At 48.7% G+C, this 22080-nt stretch overlaps 2 protein-coding genes across 3 annotated transcripts in view; one reads left to right on the top strand and one right to left on the bottom strand.

The window, feature by feature from the left end:
* SLA (Src like adaptor) overlaps window positions 1–3511 on the bottom strand; it is a 36736-nt gene extending 33225 nt beyond the window's left edge. Inside the window, exon 1 of one of the 2 annotated variants that reach the window (XM_086337435.1) lies at window positions 3236–3511. The gene's annotated coding sequence lies outside the window, so the exon portion shown is untranslated. The remainder of the gene's footprint in view (window positions 1–3235) is intronic. The other variant, XM_086337436.1, reaches the window with a different exon arrangement.
* Window positions 1–22080, top strand: part of TG (thyroglobulin) — a 235284-nt gene that overhangs the window by 170192 nt on the left and 43012 nt on the right. The gene's annotated exons all lie outside the window — the stretch shown is intronic.

Raw genomic sequence — 22080 nt, forward strand, 5'->3', positions numbered from 1 at the left:
ATAGACCAGTTGGTATATTGCTAAAGTAGCATATCAGGAAGTGGTTCCTGACCTACCAGGCTCTTCCAAGTTCTATTCAGAGGATGTAATCTTTAAGCTGATTGTCCACGTGACTTGGAGGCTGTGGGAGTCCAGAAGAGTAGGGGGAGATGGCACATTTGTACTTTGAGAAGAAGCGTGCCTGCCTCCAAGGGCTAAAGTGAGAATTAAAGGTAAAGAGTTCACTGACAACAGGTTACCCTCTGCCCTGTGTCCAGGGTTCTGGCCCCTTCATGGCTCACACCACAATTCCTCGTTATGGATTTGTGTCTTCAACAGCCCCAGTTTATAAACTCCCTGAGCACGCGATCCTTTCTTTAGTGTATTGCTCAATGAGAAATCATTACCTTGCAGGTGCCTGGCACGTAGTAAGGGCTCACTGCATTCAGTCGAGTGGCTAAAAGTGTCCCTCCAGAGTACCCAGCACAGGGCAGGCAGGCAGGGCTGTGCCCTCAGGGGCAGCCCTGTCCTCTCAGGGTGGGCCTTCCCCCCAAGGACCATTGCAGGGACAATTCCCACTTTGGTCTGAAGCTCCTGAAGTCTCCCCACCTGCCCCCACCCCCACCCCGAGTCCCCCAGCCATGGTCCCAGTGGCCTGAAGGTGCCAAGGAGGGAAGCGTGACTTTGCGAGGCTGTATGGCAACAAAAGTGAGCGGCTTGGAGGCCCCACGGTTTCTGTCTATAGCTCCAGTTACCGTAACGAAATGAACTGCCTCCCCCCGTGGTGGTTCTCAGATGGGAGGAAGTGGTCGGGACCAGTGTACCTATTTCCTTTGGAACTCTTGGGGAGGTGGGAGGGGAGGAAATCAGTCAGAGGATACGGCCTCAATGCGTTGCTCATTAGGGAAGGATGGATGGATGGATGAGTGGGTGGACAAACGGATGGATAAATGTACTAACAGGGCCCTCAGGTTGCTGACAAGAACCAAAGGCTCTAGCTTGACATGCTGGAAAATTTTAATGAGAATTTTAAGCTCCAGCTTCTCAGAGCTGGGGGAATAAATTCTTGCTGAATGTCAGATGAAAAATTAAAACCCAGCAGCATCTATTAATGCAGGAAGCTGACTGGGGTTTACTGAGATGAATAATTTCTAAGTCTTTAAGGAAGACCCACTCCCCTTGGAAATACATTGCCAGCTCTTGAAACTAAGAGTGGAGGAATGTTTTTTTCTTTCTGTATTAGGAAGATGATTTCAGTGCAGTACAAACCTACCTATAGCTGTTTCACTTAAGTGAGATGGAGGACCACCAGGTAGAAATAAGTATTCAGAAAAATCGAGCAAGGAATCACATGTCATCGGCTGTGCCATGTGACCCGTCATATTGAACACTGCCCGCTACTGTTTACTGCCGATGGATACACAAGCAGCTTGGGTGCTTTAATTGTCTGGGTTAGGAGTGATAGTAGCTGCTATTTAGTACTTAGCATGCACTACATATTGTATATAATTTAAACTTTCTACAAACACATAAGGAAGCTGGTCTTCTTTTTATTATACTAAGAGGAAAAAGCAAACACTCAGATAGGCAAAGCGACTTGCCCAGAGTCACACAGTGAGTTCACTGGCGACCAACCCAGAATGTAGGCCCAGGTGGAGCTGATTAAAAAAAAGGTTTTCCTGGTCTTACTTCCCAGATTCTAGATCTTTTTTAAGACACAAGAGTCTAAATAGCTTTCAGCCTATTCCATAGATTTTTTTCCCCTGTTATTACCATTGTATATTTCAGAGCCTATTAAGCACTCTTTTTTTGAATATTTATTTACTTATTTGGCTGCACAGGGTCTTAGTTGCAGCATGTGGGATCTAGTTCCCTGACCGGGGATCGAACCCAGGCCCCCTGCATTGGGAACTCACAGTCTTAGCTACTGGAACACTAGGCAAGTTCCTTAAGTACTCTTGAATAACATTTTCCCAACTGAAGACTATAGTTTGCACCAAACTTTGCCAGAAATTTTACTTGAGTTTACCTCCCTATTTTTGAAAGAACCACAGCCCAGTACAGGATCTCACAGCAACCTACAAAAAGACACCCTGCAGTCGATGGAGCATACTTCTCTTAATACTACGAGCACTGCTTTAAATACACACTTTTGTCCTCCCCCCACTTCAGCTCACTTAGGTGGGGCTCTTCCTCCCCCGTCTCAGCCCTTGGAGCCCTCGGAGCCTCTCACCAGCTGTGTGACTTGGATGAATCACTTAACCTCTCTGAGCCTCATTTTCTCATTTGTTGGAAGCGAATAATCATGGTAATCTTAACAGGATTGTTAGAAAGATTGCAGGAAAATAACTTTTCATGCAACATGCCTCCCCTGCTACTCAGCTGGGCAGACTCCATCCCTTCACACTACATGCACAACCCCGATTCAGGACATTCTGAGGCCAAAACCCAGGCCATTTCCCTAACACACCAGGCTCTCTGGACATGGAGGAACCTAGCAGGATAAGGAGTGTGCCATATTCCTTAGAAAATTCTAGTTCTCCAAAATATCTCCTAATGCTTGCATTTTATTTTCAGATTTTTGTATGCCTCCCATGTTTGCCTTTGATTTAATCATATGCGCTGTAAAAATCTCACCTACTTGGATTCTTATTGTTTGTTACCATCAGTCATTGTTGGCGCCTTCCCAAGAAGATCCACACCCCAGATGCCTAGAAGCACCACTGTGATGTCCACCTGCCTGGGCTCCAGTTACACACGTTATGACTCCATGCTGGTAGCATTTTACTGAGCCCCTACTACGTGTCTGACACTGGCCTGGACACTTTGCATATCTTAGCTCGTTGAATCTGCCCAATACCTGTGTGAGTTGTGTACCATTATTCCCACTTCCCAGAGGAGAGAATGAAGGCCTGGAGAGATTTAAATGTCTCACCTAAGGATATACTTCTAGAAAGTCTAATAGCAAGCTGGAGTATCCACAGTGAGAACCCTGCTCTGTGCTAGAATGTTCTGTGGCTGGAAGATCTCCTTCTGGCATGAGCGTGCCCGGTCTGAGCTCTCCCAGACCTTCCTGGCATAGAGTTCCCCATCAGTGAGCAGCCACGACTCACCAGCCACAGAGCCTCACTTAGACCTGCTTCTGCCTATCTTCCCAGAGCATGTCTGTCTCCAGAAAGTCCCCCCACTGCCAGCTGTGTGTCTCAGGGGTCCCGACACCTCCCCTCCAAAGCCCCTGCCACGTCCCCCCAGATACCTTCAACAGCTGGGCACGGTCTCCCCTGGGAGTCGCAGAGGAGGGACCATCAGGAGCACCATCACCACCGCTCCATCAGCTGCTACTTCCGTGGCAGAGTGAGCCTCCCGCCGGTGCAGAGCCCATGCTATCGAGAAGCACAGTTGCTAAACCGGCTGCCACTTCCTCTGCTAGAAACGAGGAAGGCGCAGGCTGCAGGAGACAGGTTCCTGTTTTCAGCAACCGCGCCGAGCAGACTTCTCTTTGTAAGGACAGTGCAGATAGCAACACTGTTCTTTTTTTTTTTTGCAAAGCACTTGGGAATATGGGCAGCTTGATTCTAAGTGTCCAGGCCATGCTCCGCTTTCAGACACGGGGACATTTTGTCTCTAATTAAAAGGCAGAGGAGGCTGAGAGGATGCTCTTATGGTCTAAAGCTCACTGGGTCCAAGGGGGCTGAGGCTCAGAAGCCTCAGCTGCTTCTCTCTTCTCAGGTTCTTGATGTCACGGCCCAGTGGGCCCTGAGCAAAGCTTCTGGTCTTGGCTCCACTGTAGACAAGTTTTTAATTGGCAGAGGATTGAAATAATGGGCCTCAAAGACCCTTTACAGAAAGGAGCAGCCCACCAGCCTTCCCGGGGGAGGCATACCACCCCTTGGCTGGCTGGTGCTACAACTGGAAGAAACTAGAAAGGTTATGAAAGGTTATAAAACTAGAAAGGTTATGAAAAATAGTCAGCTGTCCTAGGTTCCTGATGAAAGTTGCCTAAGGAAACATGGTAACTGAATGTATGATGCCTGACTGGCTCCTGGATCAAGGGATCCAGGGAGAAGGACTAGAAAGAACATTCCTGGGATGGAGGTGGGGGTATTCAAACACAGACTGCATATGAGACCATTTGTGTCAGCGCTCATTTTCTGGGCATAGAGCTATGTGAAGAATGTGCTAATTTTTAGGAACTTCGTGCTAATGTATTTAAGGTCAAGAGGCACGCTGTCTTTAACATTCAAATGGTTCAGTAAAAAAGAAAGAAAACATACACACACAAAGAGAAAGAGAATGAGAAAGACAGAAAGCAAATGTGGCAAAATGTTCATGCTTGGTCAGTTTAGGTGAAGGGAATATGTGCATTGTACTATTTCAGCTTCATGATGGGTCTCAATTTTTTTAACTAATAGTATATATCTCCCTGTTCATAGCATGCTTCCCAGGAGGTGTAGTGGTAAAGAATCCGCCTGCCAATGCAGGAGATGCAAGAGATGCTGGTTCGACCCCTGGGTCAGGAAGATCCCCTGGAGAAGGAAACGGCAACCCACTCCAGTATTCTTTCTTGCCTGGAGAATCCCATAAACAGAGGAGCTTGTAGGGCTACAGTCCAAGGGGTCACAAAGAGTCGGACATGACTCATAGCATGCTGGTCTTGATCGAAAGCCCAACACATGGAGCCCAAGGGCTTGTTGGTAGAGATGGAAGCTGCCGGAACGCCAGCTCCAGGCAGCGTGTCATGGAGGTGCCTGGGTGAACTTGGAATGCCAGGTGACCTGCTGCATAGCCCTCTGAGAGCCCTGGTCCACCTCCCACTTCACAGAGAAGACAGAGCATCCAGTGATCTGCCCAGCATCACTCAACTGGTCCACAAGCAGAGTCAGGTCACTGTCTGGGACTGGTGGCGCGGCCCCAACCTGGTGGGAACAACTCGGCCAGCAGGGACAGTCATTTAGAAACCTCTCTCACTGTTGTGATCGAAGATGAATTCAAAACACCAGGGCTGCTTCTAAATTTAGCAGGGGCTCTGTACTAGAGAGGTGCTTCCTTAGACGACTTGTAAGAGTCCCTGTACTGCGCGGGGCACCCTGGGAAGGGGCAGAGGAAATGTTGCAAAGACTGACTGGGTGCTTGGCCTCGAGGGGGAGGAGTGGGCAGGCAGGGAGAAGCAGAAGTGGATTTTTCCCACTGAACTCACCCAGAGGAGTAACAGAGGTTTAGATTGATAGTTCAGAGGCATGAAGCTTTAGGCAACTTGTCAAAAAATATTTACTGAACATCAATTATGAGTTAGACTCTGAAGTCATTCCCTCACTCAGTTATTTATTCAGTGACGTTTTCTAGGCATTGGAGTTCAGCCGTGCATGAAAGCCCTGCCCTACTACACAGCTATCAGCTCTGGTGACTCTGTACGGAAAGGAAAATGGCCAGTGTGGAGCTGGGAGAGGGAGGGGCTCTCTGTGCCATGAGCTGAGGCTCCAGGAGGAAAAAGATCAGCCTGGGAACACGTTAGAGGGCTAGAGGTTCGTGCAGACTTTGGGGGACAGGGAGGAAAAGCACAGTGGGCTTAAGGTAGCTCCCGGTGGTCTGATGGTGGAGGCTGACAGCAGGCAGGCAGGGACCATAGACGGGTCTCTATCAAAGGGAGTGGTCGGTGCCCAGGAGAGGCTACTGCAGAAGGAGAAGCCCAGAACTGGGAGCCATGGGAGCCCACGTGGCAGGATCCTCTGCTTGTTTCCACTGGGTGACCCGGAGCTGCTGCCCACTTGCCCTGGCCTTGCTGTTTCACGACCTTCCTTTCACCCCTGGGGTGACGGCATGGAAATGGGGTCTGTTTGAGAAAACATACCTGAAGCTGTCAACTGCACTTAAAAGAATCCCAGGCTGTGGCCCAGGCTGAGGGATGGTATGGAGGTCGGAGCCCACACTTGGCAGGGGACACCCCCACCAAGGTCCTTAAGTTAAGAATGGGATCAGCCCTGGCTGAGTGGCCACGTGTCTGGCAACCACACTACAAGAGCGCACGGAGACATCCAGGTCCATCAGTGTAAAAGCAGCTGATTTCCAGGGAGCTTTTTGAGTTAATGAACTGTTATATTGTTATTCGGTTGCTCAGTCGCTTTTGACTCTTTGGACTGCAGCACGCCAAGCCTCCCTGTCCATCACCAACTCCCTGAGCTTGCTCAAACTCATGTCCATTGAGTCAGTGATGCCATCCAACCATCTCATCTTCTGTCTCCCCCTTCTCCTCCTACCTTCAGTCTTTCCCAGCATCAGGGTCTTTTCCAATGAGTTGCCTCTTCTTATCAGGTGGCCAAATATTGGAGCTTTAGATTCAGCATCAGTTGTTCCAGTGAATATTTAGGGTTGATTTCCTTTAGGATTAACTGGTATGATCTCCTTGCTGTCCAAGGGACTCTCAAACATCTTCTCCAATACCACAGTCGGAAAGCATCAGTTCTTCAACACTCAACCTTCTTTATGGTCCAACCCTCACATCCATAGATGACTCCTGGAAAAACCATAGCTTTGACTAGACAGACCTTTGTCTGCAAAGTGATGTCTCTGCTCTAATATGCTGTCTATGAGCTATTAGGACCCAGGCTAATGTCCACAGGCAAATTAGCAAGATGACCCTGTATGTTGAGATTTGCTTGACTAATTTCCTCCTACTTCTGTGGATAAGATGATGATCTTATTGAAACCTTCTCCTTTGTAAATGCTAGCTTTACACACGTAGTGTCATCGAGAGCCAGGTGTTACCTGCCCCCCGGGGGGTCTGCAGTTCTCCTAAACCAAGCAGGAACCAAGCCCACTTCTCCAGCGTGAGGTCCATAGGAAGATGTGCATAGATTAGCTAGCATAGTGCAAGGTGTATGGCAGGGGCGGGGTGGGGGGGTGGGGTGGGGATATGGGAACCACGGAATATGCCTCCGCCTCTTTCCTTTCAAAGTGGAGCATAAGCTGGGGCAAGCAGGGGCAGGTCTAACACAGACCATGAGCCCAGCACCGAGCCTGCCCCCCAAACAGATGAGCCACACCCATGCATCAGATGAACAAGTAAATGGAAGTGATGGATCTGCTTTCTGAACAAAAAGCGCCTGGGCTGTGAATATTGACTCTTCACCTCCCAGGAGGATGATGAGCTAACCTTGAGAATCATCTGGGAGATATCAGACCCCATTGTTTCCTGAGAGTTGGGAGCTGTTCATGTTTCTGGAACTATCTCCGGAGCTGGGTAAATGGTCCATGTGGATGACCTGAATTATCCAGCTAGAATGGCACCTGAATGTGTATCCTCAGAATCTTTGTGTTTCTCTCGGGGGTGCCTCTTGGAGCTGGCAGTGTTTTCAGGAGAAAAAAAAAAAAAAAAGCAGAAGCTCTGTTTGCACTGAAGCTTCTCCACTCTGAGGAGTTGCACAAATGTGTTGATTCACCCGAGCTGTTCTCTTCTGCGGTTGCTCAACTTGTCCCCTTTGCATCCCCCTTAGCGACAGTGGGTTCCCAAAGCTTGGGAAGCTCTCTTAGAGGGGCCCCGATTTCAGTCTTAGCAACATTGCAATTTTGCTTTCCCTACTGACTTCCTGTAGATGCATGAAGATGCAAACTCTTTTCTTTTCTAGATCTAACAGGTATTTCTTTATTTAAATGAATATTGTATTGAGTAACTATTGGCTTCATGCCAACCATGAGGCTAAGCTCAGGGGGCATCAGGGTGACTGGGACTCATGTCCTGCCATCCGAGAGGTCAGCAGACAGGGACCAGGAATAAACCACAATGAGAGGGGAGCACAGTGGGGGTTCTGTGGGAGGAGAAACTAAAGGAAATGGTTCAAAATGTTGCAGTGGCCCCGAGTCTTGAGGACGCGGGTGATATTCAGCTCAACCTTGAACATGAGTGCACTAAGGCTACACATTTGGCAGTGCTGGCCGGGACATTCCATTGGTCCCTTCATGTTTTTTCTCTCTTTGTGGGATGATAAGTTGCATCTTGTCTGGAGTCGGAAGTGACATCATTATCGGCCACATGTCGGTCCTCCCACTGCCTGTGATCCCCTCTTCCCTCTCGGTGCTCCTGGAACAGGCTGACGAGCTGACCCGCTCAGGTCAGTTCAGTCTCAGCCCAGCTCTGCCCCAGCCTTCCACCCCCGCTGCCCTCACTGTGCGTGGCCTTCGTGTGGCTTCCTCCCTGGTCCTCACTGCTCCGACCTGCCATCTCAGTGACTTCCGCTTTCTCCTACTGCCTGGCAGGCTCTGCTGGCTCTGTCCCTGAATTTACTCCTGCTGTTCCCCTCATTCTAGGATCTGCCAGAATCAGGAGTGAGTCTCCAGTCCAGGCCAGCCAAGGCTTGATCCTTTCCTCTTAGAGACTTAGAGCCTGGTGGAAGGACTCATGTTCCCTTTACCCTATGCAGTGGGGTAGGCCCTCTCCCCTGCCTGCTCTTGTCCTCTGTCCTAAAGTGAGGTTCCTCAGCTGTCTGAACAGCCTGTTCCCCAGACTGGCTCCTGCCGCGTGGCCCTGGTGGGGAGGAGGGATGACAGAAGCGATGCCATCTGTCTGTAGTGGAGCCTTTTGCCAGAACGCCCTGTGACTGTCCTAGAGGCAAGAAGTTTGCTGGTCGCTTTTATTCCCACCAGCAGAGCAAACGCTATGGCGCATGGGGGCATCCTCGTTCGACTGTTTCCTTCAGTCCATTGAGAAAAGGCCTCTTCCTGTTCTCGAGTGCAAGTGTTCTCGTCTCTGAACTTGTTGATCATGACAGTAAGACAAAGTTTTGAGTGAGTTTGAGTAAGCATTCCCTATATGTGCACATTTTTAATATACACATCTTTTATATACACAGTCATTAATTATATTCATAGATGACTGTACTAAAATATACATTATATATATAAACATGTTTTAAAAGAATAAGACTACCTAAATGATATTTATAGGCAAATATTCTGGAAATTTCTTCCTGTGTACCAATGGATTGTCTCTGTTTGGGAGACCAAGACTCTAATAGAAACATAAAGAGGAAAACAAGTGTTATTTTAGTATTTGTTTAGTATTATTATCCTAAACAAAAAGGATTATTAACAAGGAGTTTTGAGACATCACAGGTTATCTTTCCTTGGTTCAAATGTACAGTTGAACCAGGAAGGACTCAGAGATCCTTGTGGATTTCACTTAGGACAAAGGCAAGAGGCAGTCTTACCAAGAGAAATAAGATTTGGTACATGGTGGCATCAGGTGGTATCAGGCCCTTTGAAGGGAAGTTCTTCAAGCTTTTCTTTAATACCTCCCCTTTCCCACCTCTATGTTGGTCTGTCTTCCGAAAACTGTTAAGTTCCATGAAGGCCAGGCGGCTTCCTGTTTTGTCAATGATTGACACCTAGCATTAGCACCTTGCATGGCCAGAGTAACCATCAAATATTTGCTAGGAGGAAGAAGGGGCAGAACGGATGGAGAATTGGAGGGTGGGACAGGGAGAGTGAGAATTTAAAACAAAAAAACTCAGAAAGACAAAGAAACCCCACTTCCCGTAGATTACAAACTTTCTTCAGGCCTTCATGGGTGTGTGTTCAGTCATGTCTGATTCTTTGTGACTCCATGGACTTCAGCCTGAAAGGCTCCTCTGTCCATGACATTCTCCAGGCAAGAATACTGCAGTGGGTTTGCCATTTCCTACTCTAGGCCTTAATCATCTTCAAATTCCATGCAGCATCTTGCATACAGGAAATGCTCAAAGAAGCCCATGGAGTTATTCTGGTAAAGAACTAGCTTCTGATGGCAGAGCTGGCTGTGTCCCAGAGTTGATAGGAAGAGCTGGATGAACATTAAAGATAAGACCTCTGAAATTAGCTCTCGAGCGTGAGCTGAGTCAGCCCTCTTCATTGCTTCACCCCTGTATTTTCATCTCATAAACAATAATCTCAATTAAACTTGTCCAAACACCTCAAAATATGCTTTAACAGCACAAAATGAGGTTACCGTCTCTCATAGCATGATGATGGCTTTTATTAAAGTCCCCTTGCTAATAACTTCTCTCTCATTTTATGATGCCTTAATACTTCTATGAGATAGGCTTTCCACTCAAAACACGATTCCGTGGTTGTCATCTGAAGAACAAGCTCAAAACTGGCCTTAATGCAATTTAGAATGGTGTCATCCGTTTCCAAGCCACTGGGTGGGTGTGAAATTGTCAGCCAGCCTTTACTTCATCACCCACAGAGCCACGACTAATTACACCCAGCAGCACGGGGCCGCCAAGCAGGGACAGAAGATAGACAAGCCCAGCTGCTTAAAATATCCTTGGCCAATACAGAACTGCAATCCCCAAAGCTTTCTTTAGATTGGAAAAGATTTGGCTATTTTTTAAATTTGAGTTTGAGACTGAGCGACTTCACTTTCACTTTTCACTTTCATGCATTGGAGAAGGAAATGGCAACCCACTCCAGTGTTCTTGCCTGGAGAATCCCAGGGACGGGGGAGCCTGGTGGGCTGCCGTCTATGGGGTTGCACAGAGTCGGACACGACTGAAGTGACTTAGCAGTAGTAGCAGCAATAATATTATAAATCATAATAACTGATCTCTGACAGTGCTATACAGGTTCTGAAATATTTTTCAAACCTGTTATTTCATTTAATTCTTGCTAGAGCTCTTTGAAATATCAATTCTGATTTTAATATTGGCTACCATTTATTGGAAACCTAACCCATGTAAGCACATTACCTTTTACCTCATCAATTCATCTCAACAATCTAGTGAAATATTCTTCTTACCCTCATTTTACACTTGAGCAAACTGAGGCACAGGGGATTTAAATAGCTTTCCTAAGTACTTCCCTGGTGGCTCAGAGGTTAAAGCATCTGCCTGCGTCTGTCTGCAATGCGGGAGAGCTGGGCTCGATCCCTGGGTTGGGAAGATCCCCTGGAGAAGGAAATGGCAACCCACTCCAGTATTCTTGGCTGGAGAATCCCATGGATGGAGGAGCCTGGTGGGCTACAGTCCATGGGGTCACAAAGAGTCGGACACGACTGAGCGACTTCACTTTCACTTTTCTTTCAAGTACACACAGCTTGTAGGAGGAGGAGATACTGGCCTTGTATGTGCACTAATAATGAACTCATGGTCCATGCTCTCGATACTGTACCTTGAGACACTATTATGTACCCATTTTACAGGTGGAGAAACTGAAATCCAGGTAGTAGAACCACTTACCAAGTTGTAAGTTTAAGATTCAGTAAGATTTCTCCAATCCCAAAGCTCAAGCTCTGTCCATTCTTTTTCTACACCGTATAAAAATGTATATTTGTTTTTCCCTGACAAATTTGAAGGGGATTGTGTTGTTGCAAATGACGTGACATGGGTTCCAGGAGCTCAGCTGGGGCGGGGCTCGGAAGCAGGCCTTTTTAGTTCATACCGATGCATCAGCACCTTAGCAAGAGTCCCCTGGGCTTGTCACACGGGGGAGTTTGGGGAGGGGTCTGGCAGAGTGATGGGCCCAGGGCCTGCGAGGGCTACCCTTGTTACAGGGAGGGGGCTAAGCTCAGACCGCACACCCATTAGCTGGAGCTAATACAGGATAAGGAAGTGAGCCATGGAGAATGCAGGGCCCTGCTGAACACACAAGGCCAAGTGCGGGAGGATGCGGGTGTGAGGCTCAAGTCTGAAGGACAGCTGCCAGGACAGCCCAGGGCCGCGGGGTTCAGTCCAGCTGGATGTGCAGACGGCTTGCCTTCAGGCGCTCCATGCCACCTCTGTGGTCTGGATGTGAGGTGGGAGCCCTCCACCGTCCACTTCCGGTGGGGGCCCCTCCCGCCTCCCCACCGCTGTGGCCAGCACAGGGCCTCCAGCCCAGAACCTGACTCCGGCACCCATGACTGATCTCCCCAGGGTGGCCCCCTCACCTGTATTTTTGTGCCGGACACCCAGGAAGGCCTTCTGGGTCAGTGCCCTGTCTCCCGGTCCAGCCTCTTTCCAAGGTGCCCCCTCCAGGGATGTCTAATGAGAGCTGGGCCACGTCCCTCCTCTCTGTTCTACTCCCTCTGACAGAGGCATTCCCGGTCATGTCCGTGCGGCCCCGGTCACCCTTGCTGGTGACACTGTCCCCTGAGAGGCTACCCTGTCCCCCAGCCAATTCCCCTTCTGCACACACAAGACCATCCACACCCACCAGAGTCTCAGAACTTACACACACACTGCTCTTCTCCAGGGCGGCCTGGGGAGCCCTTTCTCCCCAGGAGCTGGTCAGTGCCACCTAGTCCAGGAAGGAAAGGAGGAGGAAAGCAAAGGAGGAGGAGATGGACAGAGGGATGTGATCGCAGGTGACGGGGAGGAAACCAGTTACCAGACAAGGCTTTCTCACTCCCAGATGACTGGGCCGGGCCTTACCGTCTTCTTCTTGTAGTTTAGTCGATAAGTTGTGTCCAGCTCTTTTGCAACCCCATGGACTGTGGCCCACCAGGCTCCTCTGTGCGTGGGGTTTCCCAGGCAAGAATACCAAAGTGGGTTACCATTTCCTTCTCCAGGGGAACTTCCTGACCCAGGGACCCAGCCCACATCTCCTGCTTTGACAGGTGGGTTCTTTACTGCTGAGCCACTTGGGAAGCCCCCTACTATCTTCTAGATGCTCATATTTGGAGGCATAGTTCAAACAGTCAGCCATGGCTGACTGCAGAGCCACACTTATAGAAAAAACAGGCTGCTCAGTCTCTCCTGTGGGGCAGAGCAGCCAGACTTCAGTTCCAGGCCAGCTTCCTCTGGGCCAGAAATTCCCTCCATGCCCCTCACTCTTCCGTCTTTCCACCTTGATATTAGACGTGGGAATATAGCCCTGGGCAAGAGCTGGCTAACCCCCGACCCCCAGATCTGCCACCAGTTCCAGTTATCTCTGTATACTGATCCATACAACCAAACAGAGGGATGAATAAAATCCCCAACTATGTAAATTGGAACAGCTGCTGTGGAGAACAGTAAGGAAGTTCCTCAAACATAGAGCTAAAAATAGACCTACCATATGACCCTGCAGTCCCACTCCTGGGCATATATTCAGAGAAAAACATGATGTGAAAGGGTACCTTCACCCCCGTGTTCACTACAGCATGAACCAAGTAACCGAGTAACCATGTCTACAGTAACCAAGACATGGGGACAGCCTAAATGCCCATCGACAGAGCTTCCTCTGTCAATAAAGAAGACACAACGGACTATTACTCAGCCATTAAAGAGAATGAAATAATGCCATTTGTAGCAACATGGATGGGCCCAGAGATTGTCGTACTGAGTGAAGTGAGTCACAGAAGGAGAAATATCGTATGACATCCTTTATAGGTGGAATCTAAAAAGAATTGATACAAATGAACTTACAAAATGGAAAGAGACTCACAGGCTTAGCGAACTTATGGTCGCCAGGGGAAAGGCTGGGAGGAAGGAATAGTTAGGCAGTTTAGGATGGACATGTGTGACTTCCCTGGTGGCTCAGATGGTAAAGCGTCAGCCTGCAATGTGGGAGACCCGGCTTCGATCCCTGGGTAGGGAAGATCCCCTGGAGAAGGAAATAGCAACCCACTCCAGTACTCTTGCCTGGAAAATCCCATGGACGGAGGAACCTGGTAGGCTAGTCCATGGGGTCGCAAAAAGTTGGACACGACTGAGCGACTTCACTTTTCTTTCTTTCTTTAGGATGGACATGTATACACTGCTATAGTTAGAATGGATAACCAACAAGAACCCACTGTGCAGCAAATGGAGAGAAGATTAAAAAGTAAAATAAAATTCTAACTTCACAAAATGGATAGGGTAAAGTTAACTGATTTGCCCAATAAGACAAGGCCACTAAGAGCAGAGGCTCGAATGCAAGTCTTTCTTTTTGCTTAGTCTGTGTTGTTACCACTTCTCTACACTGGTTTTGCTTTACAAATTTTTTAAAAGCATGACAATGTATAATTATTCAGCAAAGGGCTGGCGTGTCCCACTGGGAGGACCTAGAGAACTAAGAGGAATTGAAGGAGCGGGAGCCAGTGGGGCGTTTGCTCTGCACGCGGCCCTGTGCTGAGTTCTCACACTCCTTACTTCCTATATCTCTGGCAGCAAGGCTGTAAGGCTGAGGGAACTGAGTCTTGAAGAAGTGACTAATCTGTTCAAAGCCAAAGCGTAGGAATGTGGAAAAGCCCAGGCCAACCTCCTCTAAGATTTGCCCTCTCCTCCATACAGTCCCAGCTGTCCTAGGCATTCATTCTAAATCAGCCGGTCCCTGACACAGAGCCACGGGAGCAATGGCTGGACAGAAACATCCAGGTACCTAGGCACTTTTACAAGTTGTAATTTGGAAATTACTTTTCAAAGGCGACACTTCCCCTACTGTGTGTGTGTATGAACTGCTCGTTGAGAACAGAGGGAGAGCTCCAGGAGCCTGCCTTTCCATTCCCTTTGAAATCAGAAGGCGGCCGTTGCCTTGGCCAGGAGTCAGCGTATTCCCTTTTAAAGGGTGAAAGCTTAGCCTGGGACAGCAGTACGTTTCGAGTGCCACGCGTTTAAATGGTTTCTGACAGGCAGAAGGTGACAGAGGCCGTTGGGTGTAATGCTCGTGACAGATGGGGGGAAAAAAAGGCATTTTGTCAAGTTTCCAAGAGCATGGAAGACAAGCATGACAGGAGAGCGAGCATGGTTCTAAAGGGGCAAAGCCAAGGCTGACCAAGTGCCTGGGAGGCGCCCCGCCCCGGGAAGGCCGCCTCCAGCGGATGCCTGGGCAGGGCCTCCACACAGCACATCCACAGGTAGCAGAGGCGATTTGTAACCGAGCCAGGTGGGAAGGAGTGTTTGCCAGAGATGTCAGGAGAAGGGAGGTTGAGAGCAGACAGTAGCCTGGTCCCCTGCTCCCTTCGGCATAGCAGGGCCAGGTGACGCAATGGCTTTGAAGAAAAGCATCCTGAATCCAACTTGGTAACAGTAGATGATTTGGGGCAAGTCAGTTATCCTGTCTGAGGTCTTCTAGAGAAGCTATCAGCATCATTATACTCCTTCTTGCAGATGAAGGAAGAGTCCAGATCAAAAAGTACCAATCAGAGCTGTGCTTTGCATTCAAGTGTGACCTGCAGGCGCTCCTAACCTGTCCATGACTCTCTCCCTAACAGCCTAAATACCCGATGCACTGTTGACATTAGAAAGTCTCATAAATGGCTAGGTACCAGCACAGAAGGATATGCACAATGGACCGAGAGGTGAAAAAGACAAGTTCAAAATCAGTATGATCTAATTTATTCCCTACATATAAATATACAAATAGACCCAGACACACACACACACACACACACACACATACACACACACACACGGGACATGCTGAGAGGCTAACAATATCTCACAGTCATTGCTCCTTGACTCAGAAAATTGTATTTAAGTTTCCATTGTTTTGCTGATCTTTATTTTCTACCATAGATTTCTGCGCTATACAGAGGTGACAAATTGGGTTTCCCTGCTAGTTCAGTGGTCAGAAAATCCACCTGCAGTGCAGGAGACATGGGTTCAATCCCTGGGTTGGAAAGATACTCTGGAGGAGGAAATGGTAAACCCATTTCAGTATTCTTGCCTAGGAAACCCCATGGACAGAAGAGCACCGCAAGGGGTCTCAAGGAGTCAGACACGACTGAGCGACTAAACAGCAAAACCAAGGAGACACTGATAGAACAGTACATGCTGGCCTTTTTCTAGGTGTGAAGAGGATTGCCATTTTGGCAAACCTGGGATGTGATGACGCTGAGGCTCGTTCTGGGGACCACACCCATTGGTCAGGACCACCTCCCTCTGCCCACCGTGGTCTTCCTTCTGCCCCAGCTTTATTCCCCCTGCCAAGTGTTCGTACGTGGTTTTGACCTCGCCACTTGTCCACAGATCAGTGGCTATGCCTGCTTTCCTCTCAACAAGAGTCAGGTTATATTTTAGTAAGGAATTACTCTTTTAAATGCAATTAAAATTTGTTCTAATTAAATGTTATAAAATTCTTTGGAGAGAAGTAGAATATTTTGAAAACTATAAAGAGTCCAAAAAATCACTCATCAGTCCCTCATCTTGAATTAATAGGGGACCCTGGGAACTGATAGAGTTGGACTATCCAAAGAGCCTGGTGGAGTGATAGGCGATGGGGAGATGAGGGAGTCAGGATGCCCGTGGACTTCACAGGACACCTGCCCTCCATCACGGCAGCATGGAAGCCTGGGAAAACCACAGCATCTTGGGGCCAGAAAATCTGGCTTCTTAACCTCCTTCATCTGTACCAACAGTTTACTAGACTTTGTTGACATTCTTTCTGGAGTATATCCCAATTTCCTTTTGGAATGAGGTAGGGAATGTACAAAAAGAGTGATTAAATAAGTAATGTATTTCCTTTTAAAATAATATTGGTTTTTCCTACTTCGTCACATGAGTTGGAGTGTTGAGATGGTCTGAGCGAACACTGTATATAAAACAGAATGTGGGACACTTGTAAATGCGCATCACAGTGACCCAGGGTGGGTTCTGGTTCTGGTCGGTCTCAGGGTGGCTTTTCCATGCCGCAGACTTAATGAGGTCACGACAAGGGAGGGGACTTTACAAGCTGGCCTGTGAGACTGTTTCCCATTTGGCACTCCTGCGGCCGGTGAAGCCAGGCTCTCCCCGCCTTTCCTCTCTCTGTCCTGACCACCTTGCAAACATCTTATTTACAAATCACCGCCCATCAGCCACTACCGAGTGTAGTGGAAAGCAGGAATGTGATGGGCTGAGCTCTTGTTGTCTCTGCCTGTAGGTAGGACGGTGTAGGGAGACAGTGCAAGCTTTATAACCCTGGCTCTGATGCTTTCAGTCCCAAGACCTTGAACAAAGTACTTGCCCACCTGGGCCTCAGTCTCTCCATCTGTAAAGTGGGGATGGTAATCCATACAGGGCTGTTGCTAGGATCACATGAGAAAATGTGCAGGAATGACCTGGCTCTTAGAAGTTACTTTATAAAATGTTCCTTCTCTTCCACCTCCCTTTAAAAGTTGTATACTTTAAAGGTGGAGAGATGGAAGGGGAAGAGAGGGTGAGGAGGACCCAGCAGGGGTCGTATGGCAGGGCGGAAGCAGACTGGCCGGGAAGCCAGGTCTCCTTTCAGTTCCTTGCTCCTCAGAGGAACTGGGCTGCTTGCTTTTCCTGCAGGTTGATTCTTGCCATCGGCCCTGATTCACAAATTGCTCGCCCAGTTTTTCCACACTGGAAGTTGTTTTCAAAGTTTTAAAGGGCATGGCAATTCAGAATTAGTCAGTGAAAGGCTGGTGTGTCCTACTGGGAAGACCCATAGTCCTAAGAGGAACAGCAGGAGAGCCAGTGGGCCGTTCCCTTGCCCTGCACCGGTCCCACGCTGAGTTCCCCACGCAGCATACTCGATACCTCTGGCAGCAAGACTGTGAGGCCAGCACTTTATAGTGGAGGTCACTGAGGCTCGGAGAGGTGACGTATTCTGTGCACATGCATTTCTCCACAAAAGAAGCAGCACTCGCAGAGCTTTGTCTTTCACGAGCTCTCCTAGGCTATAATTCATCCCTGCAGTTGGTGTTAAGATGCTTCAAGGGCATCATTTTGTCTGATATTCAAAGGACACTAACAAGGGCTATGTATGTGAGTTGCTAACTCATGTCTGACTCTTTGCGACCCCCTCAGTTGTAATCTACCAGGCTCCTCTGTCCATGAAATTCTCTAGCAAAGAGTTCTGGAGTGGGTTGCCATTTAGTTCTCCAACAAGGTTTAAGATACCCCCCTTTTCCTTCATCCAAATTCCCTGGGCTCCCACCAACTAAAACCAAGAACTGCTGATTCCAAAGAAGCAGAGGAAGGGGGCAGTGTGCTCCAATGCCCCGAAGACTAGGGTCTCCGGATGAAAGTTGTGTTAATTATCATCCCTTTGACTGAAATTTTGCCAGAATCAAAGTGTTACAAATCAGAGTGAAACTCATGCTTTTAGGGATCAAGAAAAGAAGATGATTTCAGTGTAGAAAAGATTAAAAGCAATATTAATATTAACTTGCACGTATAGAAGATTTTTTTTTTGAAGTCTATCTCTTGCTTTAGTTTGCAGAGTTATCTCTGAGTTGTCTGCCTCAGTGATGTCCCCCAGTCCAGCTAGGGGGCTTCACAGGTGGCTCAGTGGTAAAAAGAATCTGCCTGCAATGCAGGAGATTCGAGTTTGATCCCTGGGTTGGGAAGAAAATGGCAATCCATTCCAGTATTCTTGCCTGGGAAATCCCAAGAACAGAGGAGCCTAGTGGGCTATAGTCTATGGCATCACAAAAGAGTTGGACATGACCAAACAGTAACAATAAACCCAGCCAGTCTATGATGTTCTGGTGGCAAGTTTCCAGGTTTGGGTCCGTTCCCAGGAGAGGGTCCAATGCAGAGCAATGGCAGTGATATTCTGGTTCATGCCTCACCCCTCTCTCCACCCACACAAGCCTCTGTGGTAATCCCTGCTTCAGACAGGACCTCTCCTGTTCATCCCACGCAGCCGTCAGTCAGCCATCCAGCCATTCACTTGAGTTCCATTCTGCCCACCGATCTTTAGTGAAGGCCTGCTGTGCACCAAGCTTTGTGCTAGGTTCTGGTGGTAAGGGAATACCCGTCCCAACCTCTGCCATCAGAATTTTTCACCTTCCAGAGGCTTTGATGCTCATTTGCTGAGGGGCTACTGAGTGCTATGCACCATTTTCAGCACTGAGATGCAAAAATAAATGACCCAAGAATATTCCTAAAATACCTTCTGTCACACCCCGTTCAGAAGCCTTTACTAACTCCTTGTTGCCTGTGGGGGTACCTGCCTGTGTCCCGGGGTTTACTGCTTTCTAATCGCTTGTCTTGCTTAGGCTGAATTTAAAGCTGTCTCACATTTGTTCCTCCCTACCTCTCTGTGCACATGCCTCTCTTACTCAGGAGAATTAACTAATCCACCCATTGATTCATCCATCCATTCACTTACACAGTTGCTGGATAACTCATTTAGTACCTGTGTTTCTGAGTTCTAAGTCCTAATCTTAAAGCTATGACCAACCTAGACAGTATATTAAAAAGCAGAGATGTTACTTTGCCCACAAAAGTCTGTCTAGCCAAAGCTATGGTTTTTCAAGTAGTCATGTATGGATGTGAGAGTTGGACCATAAAGAAGGCTGAGTTGAAGAATCGATGCTTTTGAACTGCAGTGTTGGAGAAGACTCTTGAGAGTCCCTTGGACTGCAAGGAGATCCAACCAGTCAACCCTAAAGGAAATCAGTCCTGAATATTCATTAGAAGGACTGATGCTGAAGCTGAAACTCCAATACTTTGGTCACCTGATGGAAAGAACTGACTCATTGGAAAAGACCCTGATGCTGGGAAAGAGTGAAGGCAGGAGGAGAAGGGGGTGACAGAGGATGAGATGGTTGGATGGCATCACTGACTCTATGGACATGAGTTTGAGCAAGCTCTGGGAGTTGGTGATGGACAGGGAAGCCTGGCATGCTGCAGTCCTTGGGGGCGCAGAGTCAGACATGACTGAGTAACTGAACTGACTGAAGTCCTAATCTGGGGATTCTGGGATTCCTGAAACCAGCTCCCATTCCCCTTAGCTGCTTGGGGTGATCAGACCCCTGGATTCACCTGCCATCCCTGCCTACTCCCTCAAGAGTGGCCACCTGCCTTCTTTCCTTTTCTCTAATCACTTCCTTCCGTCAAAGCCCACTCAAGTCCTACATCTGAGCAGCTTCCTCTGGACTACTCTCATGCCCAGAGTGGGAGGAGATTTCTGGGCATGAGAGATCTCTTCCCACTCTGATCTTTGAAAGCACATGAATTTCTGCTTGTTCTCTTAACCCTGATGATAGAGAGCCTCATGTGGAGGCCACTAATATGTGTATCCTGCTGGATACAGTCCATATTTTCAACAAGCAGGAAGTGAGCTTGAGCAGAATTACAGGACAGAGATCACAAGGGACTTGCTACCTACCTGTCACTTGGTGTGTAACTGCAGGCTTGAGTGACTTGAGAATAAGTCAAATTGTAGGAGTTAAACACATGGATAACAATATCCACCATGATCATTACAACTAACTTTACTGAATGATAATTCCATGTTAAGTAGTTGGCTTCCATTATTTTATGTAATCCACATACCAGCTCTGTGAATGTTCATGAAAATAGCCCCATTTTTCAGATCAGGAGCTGGAAGCCCAACATGACAAAGGGAATTGGCAAGATGGCCACAGGCAGAGCTGGGGTCAAAACCCTGGTGGGCCCAAACCCCGGACCATGCCTTTCCGCTTTGCTTTGACCTCACATTCACACAGGGATGGAAAGGGCGGCGACCAGAGGCATAAGACAGAGGACGCACAAGGTTAGAGCAGGTTGCGAAGGTTGGAATCCCGGTGCTGTCCCTCTCCAGCTGTGACACACAGGACAAGTGGCTTGATCTCCGCCCTGAATTTCATCACCTGTAAGGCTCAGATAACCCAGTCCTCGCCGCCCCCCCGACCTTGCAGGGTTGCTCTTTGAGAGTAAGTCAACCTTTATGAGCACAGCGTCCTGGAGCGTGTGACACATAGTGAGTGCTGTTTAAATGAGAATTGCCACCATCCTTGTTACGTCTCCCTGCAGGGCGCCTTCACAAGGTCTCAGCATGAATTAACTCCTTGATTCCACACTGTGCCCCCAGCGGGCACCCAGCTTCCCATCCACCCCCTCGCTCTTCACGAGTGATCATCACTACCAGCCCCCCGCCACCCGCGACCTCACGGGTGAGAAATGCACAGTGGGGGGTGGTCAGAGAAGGGTGAGGGAGGCAGTGAGAGGAGCCTGCACCTCCTGGAGGGCTCATCTGCCACCCAGAGCCCCCCTCCTCACCCCCCAAAGAAAGGAAGGGCCCCCAGGCCCTCCTGGGATGGCACGTTTGTCACAGAAACTACCCCTCCTTGTTGCTTTCCGGGGAAGGACTGTGAGGGGTTCACTGAGGTGTCCCAGTCAAGAGTCTGTGTGTGTAGCTGAGTGCCTGTGTGTTTCTGAGTGTGTCTGCGTGTGTCTTTCTATCTGTGTCTCTGTGTGAGAATGTATGTCGGTAAGTGTGTGTGTGTGTGTCCTTGTGTGCGTGTGTGTGTATGACTATATCGTGAGGTGCCTCTCCATTTGACCATGTGGTCTGTGCCTGCGCTCGCCCAAGGGCAGGTCCTGACTCTGAAGCGACCGTTGTGGCTGACTGAGGTCAAGATACCTTCCCATGTTTGGAGGCTCCAGAACGAAGAAGCAGTGGTCAGCACTTGTGGTTTTTGCCCTGTGCTATTTTTAAAGTTAAAAAGAAAAAAAAAAAAGCGGAAACTCATTGCCACTCGATAGCTAGGTCAGATTTAGATAAAGTCCGGGCCCAGAGCTGCGGATGGCTGGCTGGGGTGACAGGGTGGGCTGGAGAGAACCCACTCCAGTCCCGGGTCCGCGGAGCCCCGTGGTGCCCACAGCAGCGGAGACCTCTCTGCCTTCCGTGGGGAGGACGCTGCCCCCTTCTCTGGGCATCCTCATAGTGACCTGTGAAGTTGGTTCATCATCCGCATTTACAGATGAGGAAACTGAGGCCCCGGGGGCCACTCACTGGCCCAAGGTCACTTCATTGGTGAGCGGCAGGGTTGGGGTTTGAACCCGGTTCTTCTGCCCCCTAAGCCCCCTCTCTCTGCACAACTCTGCGTACCACCCCCTCCTCCCACCCGCAGTTCTTTGTCTTCAACCAAGTGCTTCAAAGTGAGGGCTGAGCTGGCAGTTGGCTTATTTAACCACCGATTTTCCATGAAGAACATGGTTTCCTTCAGAAAGATCAATTAAGACAAAGTCCTTGCAGAGAAAAACGTTCTCTGAGGCCTCTTGGCAATATTAGTGTGACCCACGCTGTTAACCACTTCCTCACCATATCAGGGACTCTGGCTTTTTATATCTGTAGAAAGTGTAGAACACATTAGAGGGCCCCCTCCTGAAACCCACGTCTCCTCACGACCTACCCGTGGGTCAAACCAGCCCACCTCAGCCTCCTGCACTCTGGCAGCTCAGTGCGTAATTTAGAACATGGGGCTTTGACCTTGAATATCTTTAGTGTGTA

Source organism: Bos grunniens, chromosome 14, assembly GCF_055505025.1.
Source record: "Bos grunniens cultivar Pamir isolate PY7600 chromosome 14, Bosgru_T2T1.0, whole genome shotgun sequence".
Lineage (NCBI taxonomy): Eukaryota > Metazoa > Chordata > Mammalia > Artiodactyla > Bovidae > Bos > Bos grunniens.